The 10,132-nt window shown below is 43.3% G+C and overlaps 1 pseudogene across 1 annotated transcript; it reads right to left on the bottom strand.

Moving 5' to 3' along the window:
- Positions 1–531: 531 nt before the first annotated feature.
- Positions 532–9,872, bottom strand: LOC144174943 (very long chain fatty acid elongase AAEL008004 pseudogene; annotated as a pseudogene). Its single transcript, XR_013323549.1, has 2 exons — positions 9,666–9,872; positions 532–5,625 (listed from the first exon to the last, which is right to left on the bottom strand). The product of XR_013323549.1 is annotated as a very long chain fatty acid elongase AAEL008004 pseudogene (transcript).
- Positions 9,873–10,132: the final 260 nt, after the last annotated feature.

Below are 10,132 nucleotides of genomic sequence, written 5' to 3'. Positions count from 1 at the left end.
TTCCAATCTGAAATGCTCAAAGAGGGGACGATTAGAAATAGTTGTCTTTTATTGTTTTTCCGTTTGTATTTTTGCACACAGCATAAATATGGCCCCACGACCAGCGTTGCACTAGCGTACATGGCGGCGTTTTCAGCCCTTATAACGTCAACAGTGGTACTGTATAGAGGGAAACAATTTGGAGGCACTTACAAGGTCCATAAAAGCAGTCAGATACATGGGGTACAATCTCATCGTCAGGATCATGGAAAACAAATGCCACAAAGTTACACACAATAGTACAAGAAATTGAAGGAGCAAAAGAAACGCGAAGATTGCACAAATATTTTATAGGCTGCATCACTAGGAACAGTATATTTGCACACATTTCTGTATTTTCGGTGCTACATAACAGTCGCGTGGTATTGTTGTCGTGGTCGCTGCTGGGAGCATTATGAAGTCAACGAGTTAGTTCTGAACTTACATACGTTTGGGGTACGTCGTCACTGGCTTAGTGTATAGCAAACCCTTCCATGTACGTTGAAATGGTACAACCAAAGAAGAAAATTCTTGCAGGTTGCCAAAGGCGACGAGCACAATTACAAGAAAAGAGCATAGTGAACACTGGCACACAAACGTCATTGAGATTGAAATTGTAAAAAGCAGGGCTGATCAGAAATACTTTATCTTTATTATTTATCATCTCTCTGCTTCCTTGAACACACACACAGTATAGCCCGCGACCAACGTTTTACCCTACTACATTTCCAACCCTTATTAACGTTACTAACAATACTAAATAAAACCGCTTAAATCAATTACAATGTTTAAAACAGCAGTGAGCAGCATTACGAGAGATGTCAGCATCACAATCGCGCGAAATTAATGTCACAAGGCTTTCACATCAAAGTAGAACAAGCCAAAAGAGAAGAAAAAACGTCAACATTGTACAGATGTTTGGTATGCTGATCCTCAAGGAACAATAAATTTGTAACTTTTTCTGTAGCTCTGCTGATGCGTAACAAATGTCGAGCTCAAGAATTCTAGCGGCCACTACTGGCAACATTTTGCTCGCAAGTTCGAGCATGTTTTTAACTTCGATGCCTTGAATTTTTGTGATGTCGCAGGAACTTCGCCGCTATACTAGTGGATAGCAAACAACTGCATACCGATTGGAAGAACAGAACTACATAGACAAAAATAACAATGCGTAAATGTTGTGAAGGCCAGCAAAAAGTGAGACTGCGAACACACTGCAGCACTACCATCGTGGTCCCAATGGCTCAAAATGATTTAAACTTAAAAGGGACCAGGCAGTATACATAAATACTTGTTTTATCTGAAAGCCTTTTAGAAATCAAGTAAATTTCTCGCATAATGGTATACTAAAAACAAAGTAATCAGCTCGTTGACTCAAAGCTACCATTTAAACGGTGCGACTATACGGTTCAATGATGTGATAATAACATTGCATATTAATGTTTATTGTAGGTAGCTTTTTTCGCGGGTCACTAATGACAGAAACTGCTCACTTTGGCGTCACGCGTGCAGGGCGACTAAACAACTCAAGTCTTGGATTCTTTCACCGGCATTCCTTTTTTTCCAGATCAATCCCTTGATATTTGAGTTAAACTTAGCATACCCTTTATTCGGACATGGCAGCATTTCGAATGAACGATGGTGTTTGGTGCTCTGGCTCTCTTCTCTGGCAGCATCGCTGATTTTTAAATGTTTGGGCTACTCGGCATGCTAATCAATTAGAGTAGCGCTAGCTTCTTTTTTCCAATTCCAAGTTTCTTTTTTCCAATTCAGCCGCTTCATTACATGGTTGTGGAATGCCTTATCATATCTAATAGTTCAGCGGTCTACTTAACGTCGGCAAAGTTGACACGTAGGACAAATCCGAATGCCCTTCAGTCCTTCAGTAATACGCGTTGTTCGCACCGGGTTGATTTTGTTAAATTATAGTAGTACCTTGTTCCCAAGCCTTCAATTTCTGGAAAACAAACTGAATTTGTTGTGTACTTAAGAGTCCCCCGTGCTGACATCCGTCAACCTTGAAGTGGTCACTAACCCTACACCACTCACGCTCGAACACAATTCCCATGTTTTTCTTTTAAATTCTTCAAGAAGGAAGAAAAAAAGATAAGGTATGTATGTTTTCGCCGCTACTTTGCTGCTTCATAACACCAATAAAGCATCATTTAATTTTTGCTTTAAGCTAGCACAGGCGAATCGAAGAATACGTTTTAAAGTTTTTTCTGTTTAAATACAAAAAAGCGGCTTCTAAACTTTAATTTCAGGCGCTACTGACATAAAGTATGCTTGGTGAAGGGAGAAAAATAGTATCTCTGTAAAAGCTGTTAGTATTCAAAGCTAGCTATCAGTTTCATTGTGCATATTGATTTACTTCTGTATTAAGGTTATATTCTGCTGCAAATATGTCATTTATTGCTACATAACGCAATGGCATGCATTATTTCAGATTACTTCGTTTGTTCTGCATTACTGCCGGAAGGCCGAATACAATTTGGCGCAAAAAAAAGTGGCAGGCATGCCGAAAATGTGCAATTTTTTCGGAACTGCATGCTCAGAGGATGAAACAGAAAAGAAATCTTCTTTGTTTGGTCGTTACCTTAGTATGTTTTGAAAAGTGAAGCTGGAACTAAGCCCTCTGCATACGTTTCATCTACAAACGTTATGGCAAACATCCAATTATAAATCCGGCCACCCCGTAAGTTAAAGACAAGAAGACCTCTTATGTGGGCTAAAGGCCGGCAGGCGCATTAAATTCATTGTAACGCGGGTTTGCATGTTCGCCTGTTTCTGAGCTTCAGATGTCTCATTAGTTTTGCTAGCAACTTGTAATGGTTTGTACATGATGCTTGTTAAATTAAAGGGACACTGAAGTGAATTTGTCAAGCTCCCGTTTTTGCTTGCACTGCGTAGACTGGCTCAAATTAGCACACTTTTCATCGTTTATCCGGTTGACAAATCGGTAATTATTTTACAAAGCGTGAAAGAAGAAAAACTACCATGCGCGGTTTGCGGCGGCCGCACCAACTAAAGCTGTGACGTTGGGAGGAGCGGGCACCGTGATTGGATGATGCCCAAGGTAAGCAACCAAACAAGTTTCGGTTTCGGTTTCGGTTCGGTAAAACACGACCGGTGGCGTTGTTGGATGGGCATTCTCAATAACTCAGTAATCATCGTACCGCGCTTCTGCCATGTTGTCAGCTGTAAAAAAGCATAAAGATAAGCCTCCCAGGACGGCTTGCAACAGTAGCATTCACTAGCCGAGGCCTACGCAGTGCATGGACGCCCTGCGCGTACCCGCAGACGCCCAAATGTCATGCGCTTTTCCCCCATATTTGGAGCTTGCCTCACTCATGCCTGTACCGTAAAAAGCGTGTTCGCACCAGGCCAAGGGTCTGTTCATTCTGGCCTGTGCCCACTGCCCGCAAGCAGTCGCTGCTTATGGCAACAGCACGCCAACGAGAACTCGCTAGCGCGCCTCTGCCAGCCTGCGCGCGTTGTGTGAACTAGTTCGTGGAGCCATGAACGTTGCGGCCCAAAAAAAGGTGAACTCAATGCAGAAAACATCGGCAGAAAACGAAAAAGTTAACTTACAAAAAAAAAAGCACGTACTCGTGGGGACTCGAACTCGTGACTTGCAAAACACTTGCGGCAACATACCTAGCCCCCCAGACCACTCGGCGACGCGACGGGCTCCGCCAACCATGGTAATATAAGGTATATATTGTACAACAAGTTTACACTTTTATTTAGTTTTTGGCATTTCAAGCAGCTTAGGTGACTATTTGTTGTATTGCGCTCGTGCAGTAAGCGTCCCCCGAGTTTCCACAATAGCTCACGTCTAGCAATTGCATTTCGTAGACGGAAAAGCGTTCGCAGATGCATAGTCGTGCTGCTGACCACTGTGCTTGTTCGCCCAGCGCAAAAAAGTGCTTCCCGCACCCTATTTTTACGCTGTACGGTAAAAATATCAGTTGATTTTATTTCCTTAGTACCTATAATGACTTCGCTGACTCCTCTCCCGCCTTCAAGAGGCCTTATATTTTCCTACTGGCGTACCAGTCAGCGAAGCGTCGCATGTGCGCTTGTGCAGCGCTTGTGTGAAGCGACCTTGACTTGGAGCTAGATACAGTGTACAAACTAACCAAGTAAAGAAAGGCCAATTCTTCCATTCACAAACGTGTCCTGGCTTCGTTTCAACTGAGCGAACGAATTCGTTTCAACTGGCCGGCGGACGAAACGCTGGGTCGACTGACTCTGTCTGAAGGCCGGGGAGCCGTGCAGTAGCGCAGCCAATTGCGAGCTCGGCTCCTCGCGACGTCACACGAAAACGCCGCAGAAAATGGGCGAGCGTAAAGAGAGGAGGACAGCATTTTCGAATTAATTTTTCTACTAAATAAAATCGCGTAAACGCGCCCAGAGTGGTCGTAACATGGCCTGGGGACTCCGGACTACAATTTGCGCAAGTAATCCCGCAATGTTTACATATCACTTCAGTGTCCCTTTAACAACCATAAGCCACGATACATATGCGGCCATTCATCGTATACATATAGACTCGTGTATGGAGGCAACATGCACTCTTTCTAAAGAACGTTAACTTCAGTTTTGTCTTAAGTGGATGTTGGGGTCACTGCGCAAGCATTAAGGAATTTCCTACCACTCCGATGAAAATACTTCCATAATGGGCGAACGAGGCACTTTTATTCATGAATCATCACCAGCTTCATTCTTGCTTGAGGAGCGCACCATTTCCATTTTTCATGCTTGGTAGCTGAGGATGAGCAGTCTTACGAGACCTGTAAGCCTTAATGTAGAAGTTTATAAATAAGCAAAGTATAAGGAAACCCTGCGGGATGCCAATAAGGACCAGATGTCTAGGAAATCCGCAGTTAACGAACAGTGGTATCGACATATGAGAAATTCCGACAACGAACTGAAGGATTTGCAACCTCGTCAGGTACTTTTTCCACCAAAGGTACTTTCTTACAGCCGGCCCCATTGTTGCCAGCAGGTAGTAGGAGTACATGATGACGTGCACGAATACGTTAAGAGCTAAGCCGAAGGCCGTCTGTCCTTCCGGCGCGTAAAGCCCCCAGAACCAGATGTTAATTGTCACCATCGTGTGATGAATAACGTGCAGGTGTGTGATGTGGGTAAACTTTTTGCGAAGTACGAAGAAAACGGTGTCCAAGTGGTCGGCGTACCGGGCAGCGATGAAAATCCATCCGTATTTGTAGTAGCGCGTCAGCTCTTCGTCCATGTATCCCGTGACGCCTTGACACCACAGGCTGTACCGTCCTCCGGGAAGGTACGTCATCTTCAGAAGAATGTAGAGGAAGACGACACTGGTGACAACCATGAAGGCGTTGTAGAATCGGATTAGGTTGAGAATCTTGAATGGCTTCCTCTTCTCCATCCATCGGGGACCAGCTATTTTCACAAAGTAGAGGTAGCTGGCCAGAAATGGAAATACGAAGCACGGGTTCAGAACGAGGGGGTAATCCTTCGTCCGGGGGTCCCCTTTCTCGTAGATTTCCCAGAGAAGCTTGCTTGGCGACGGCATCAAGGCCATGATCAGATTTAGTAGCGGAAAGGAACCCCTTCTACCTGCAAAAAAACGTTGCAAGTTGTTAATGCGAGCTCTGCTTATTCCATTGCAGCCATGAATGGTTCAAATAGCTGAAAACAGGCAGAAAACGCTTTCGCAGCGAACCGCTCTGCGCTGAGAGGTATTGGCAAACCCCAGTTTAATGTTGGTAGCCTCTTCCATAGTACCTTATATACTTTGTGTCATGTAGGGTTTCGAGCAAGTTGTGCATATGCTCAACGACCCAAGCAGCACAACTAGTAAGGGTGCGTTCATAAATTATTTAAATTTATTCGCCGATGTTTTGCAGCTGGCCGCCTACCTACCTTGTCAGAGCAATGTTTTCGTTCATAATTTTTCAGTGATGCATCGTTGGGTCCTCCTTCTCAATTCAATATTTCAACACCGTAATATTTAAGGTTGAGAATTGGGGACGTACCTGCCAACTTTGCAGCAAATGTCGTCGAAAGATGATAGTCTTCTGCGGCCACTGCTACATAAAAGCCGCTCTTTTGTTACCGGCTCAGGTCTCACTCTCTTCTTTTTTTGTTTCGCTCCTTCCACATACACGATGGAGGTATGCTCAACTTCATTCGATTTCCCCCCGTTTCAGTGCTCACTGCCAATATATTGTAACATTTCATTATAATCTGACTTGGAATGCTTCCAGAAGGTCCCTCCTCTGGCGCGAGCATATTTTGTGTTTTGGGGTACAAGTATTGGTTTCAAAATGTATCTTTTATTTACTCCCGCACAAATTAGCACTCATTTACTTTGAAATAAAGAAACTGCCAGTAGCAATTATGCATCCATGCTTAGCTCCAAATTTACCTAATATCTTCTTTTTTCTCAACAATGTTGACGAGTATGATGTATGGTACCGATTACCGAATTTAGTGGATTTATCGACCAGATTTAGGTTAAATCCCCAAGGTGGAGTAAGTTCGTGCGAAGAAAAATTTGATACCCACCTCAATGCAGACGTACGGCTACAAAGGGAAGCTGTACAGTTTCCTCAGAAACTTCGCAGTTGAAGAAAAATTGTTCTTAGTCCAGGCTAGCTTCCTGTTCCAACGGCTAGCCTCGTGCTTAGCTCAGTTGGTAAAGCGACAGCCCTGCTTAGGTGGTGGTCCCGGGTTCGAATCCTGTACCAGGAGAAATTTTTCTTCAACGGCGGAGTTTCTGAGGAAGCTGTACAGCTTAGCTTCGTAGCCATACGGCTGCATTAAGGTGAATGTCAAATGAGGCGGTTTTTTTTAAATGAGCAAATTACACCTAACGCGAATTTGAGAAAGAAGCGAAAGTTTGTTACCGGACATAAATTCAACGTTGTCAAAACTATTATAAGATATATTTTATATGCGAGCTAGACAAAGTTTGTGGCCAGAAATAATTACAAAATATGCCGTAAATTTGAGCAATATTGGGGTTACAAGTTCGGATTTCCGTAATATTGAATTGAAACACTGAATTTGATGCGGCATTCTTATGGGTCCTTTATTTAAATTGCCTTTCAAGCATTGTGGGATTGATTTTTGGTGGAAAAGGCCTTAACATTTGCCACAGGGCCTCAGGAACAGTACAAATATGCGTGAATGGCAGGTGAGTCCTCTTGGCGACATTAGCAGATCTTTTTAAATTCTTCCACAGGGTAATTTTCGTGGGCCCTCCTGAAGGCACTCACGAAGTAAGCAAGCTTTTCTTTGCTTTGCCATAAATTTCCAAAACGCTTCACAAGAAGGCTGCTCGTATCTTCAGGTCAATGGAAGTGGTTCGTACTCTCAGGGCTTGTAAGCCGCAGCTATTTAGCTAAGTATAAAATAATAAGTATGGCAGTAAAAAAAGTACTAAAATAATAAATATTGCAGTAAAAAAATAAATACAACCAGAAATACTTTTTAGGGAATGGTGAGGCGAAATGAAATCATCGTTTCATTTTATTTCGGTATTAGTTTCATTCCGTTCACTTCGTCGTTAACATCTGGGGACAGAGCTTTCGCCGATCTCCTAATTGGTGTCTGCATGCATAATAAGCCAGCTCCGAAAAGCGGAAAAAATAAACTTCCGGAAACACCCACTAAACAGTCTGAACAGTCAAAGCAAGAGCAAACTCCCATTGGGCAAATCGATTTGGCTCATTTTGATCCGTGAAACAGCAGGATATGGCTCATTTGAGATACGACCGAGGATCTCCCTACACTTTTTAAGGACGTTATCTCAGCTAGCTTTTTACCGGCCCTTTTTTATGGGAAATTCGTCAAGTTTTTCGTGTGGCTGCAGTTTTATTCGATTTAGTTTCGGTGTCTGGATCTGACTCATTTAAAAAAAAGTAACGCTTCAAATTTTCTTCGCAGAAATTTAGGGGTTTGAAATAGTTTTGCCTATATAAAGTTTTCTCACGTGCCATAAGCACTCGACTGGAAAATGTTTTAGAAAATTTAGTATTATAAGCAATGTGAAATTCGTTTTTCAGGGAGCAAAATCTACTGAAGCCGCTTTACTTAGTATCAAGCACGACTTAATACATACTTTTGAAATCAGATTACATACTCTAGGATTATTTGTGGACTTACGCTAAGCGTTCGACTCTGTGTGCCATGACATACATACATACATGCATACATACATGCATACATACATACATACATACATACATACATACATACATACATACATACATACATACATACATACATACATACATACATACATACATACATACATACATACATACATACATATATACATACATACATACATACATACATACATACATACATACATACATACATACACACACACACATACATACACACATACATACATACAGATGAAATTTACGCGTGTAAGTAGCCCAAGAAGGACTTTCGCCTTTACTTACTACGCATGGCAAGTTTTTTACTGGGGCTCGAAGTAGCGTAGCAAGTTCGGCGTGTCTGGATATGGTTACTAATGACAGGAAAAAGCTCAGCTCGTTCCACTGAAAAAATGCAGTGACCAAGGGGGCTACCCTGAAATTGTTAACCATGTCATTCACTGACATTAATAAATTGGGTTATTTCGCCAAAATGAGAGGAGGTATATTTTTATGGAAAATGTTCGGGTGCCTTAAAATGTCGACCAAGTTCTAAATGCATTATTTTCTTCTTCAGAAGTATTCACAATAATGTTTTTTTCATTTTGTTGTGGAAACTGCAACTGCATATGACGAGACGACACTATGAGAATTCCCACATTCTGGGAGTATAACATTCGGTCTTTTGACTTTTGGTGCACATAAGGAGGAGATACAATTGACCTTTCAAAAGCTCCCAGGAGATTTCATGTGCCACGAGGGGGTGAAATACCGTGCGGGCTATCTTCAATTAATTATTAAAATCGGTATTTATTTTACGTCATTTGCCATGCTTTACTGCCGGTGCTTCTTAAACCTTAAAAACAAACTTGATCGAGATGCTTCGCTTTTAGTTTGGTCACACTGTACGTCCTCTCATTTAAGGGCCTTGTGATTGATTGTGGGGTTTAATGCGCCGACGCAACGCAGGCGATGAGGCGCGCTGTAGTTGAGGGCTCCGGATTAATTTTTACCACCGAAGGATCTTTAACGTTCTCCGAAATGTCGTACACACGGGCTTTTTTGCTTTTCGCCTCCATCAGAAAAGCGACAGCCGTGGTCGGGAATCGAACCCGCGTCCTCGTGCTCAGGAGCAGAACGTCTTAGCCACTGAGCCACCACGGCGGGTGTTTGAGGGCCTTGTCAAACGCTGCCCGGATATCCATTTGAAAGCGTAAGTCGGTAGAGGAAGCCTTGACATTGAGGCCGGTTACGTGGTTAGCTTTGACTTAATAGGAACTTGTCCTTCCCACGACACGTCCTTTACGCGATAGTGTTCGCACTTATCCTTTGCCAGAAAAACGATTACCAAGGCCCGGTAGTTTAACCCGTAACCCCGTCCGGGACCCAGCACATTATTACGAATTTAGGTCATCTTTCCTTGCCGCGTGAATTTGTATCTTGCACTTACAGCGACAACAGAAAATGGCAGGTTTCCTCATTTACCTGTGAAGGGTGCAGAGGAGTCGTATTCCCCGCTCCTTAACGTAGCACAGCTGGTAGGCGGAGGCGTGCGCGTACGTTCAGAGCCAGGTCTCCGTATGTCCCGTTCGCGCCGACATATACGCACCCTTGGCCGTTGTTTACGAAGACTCCGAAGTTGCGCGGGGAGAGATTGCTGCCTCCGAGTCTAGCCCTGACCCAGAAGGGCAGGATAAAGGATTTTTATTTCGAGCGCAGGCTAGTAAACGCTCGTTCACAATGGGCTCCTCAATTTGATTCCAGGCTCGCGAGTGGCACAGTGTAACGTGCGGCGCGTACTATAATGCGAACTATTGTGTTGCCACACAATAAAACAGACGCTCGCATGCATGCAATACCCGAGTTTACCTTACTCGGTGAGCCTCTCCATTGCCCTTACGCAAGTGGCACTCGGAAAGAAGATTTGCGTCTCACAGGGCAAATCCCGAGAC

The sequence above is a fragment of the Haemaphysalis longicornis genome, unplaced genomic scaffold (assembly GCF_048455015.1).
Source record: "Haemaphysalis longicornis isolate Haplotype H1 unplaced genomic scaffold, Haemaphysalis longicornis Haplotype H1 scaffold_3, whole genome shotgun sequence".
NCBI lineage: Eukaryota > Metazoa > Arthropoda > Arachnida > Ixodida > Ixodidae > Haemaphysalis > Haemaphysalis longicornis.
The sequence above is the reverse complement of the archived record's forward strand: the minus strand, read 5'-3'. Positions and strand labels throughout refer to the sequence as shown.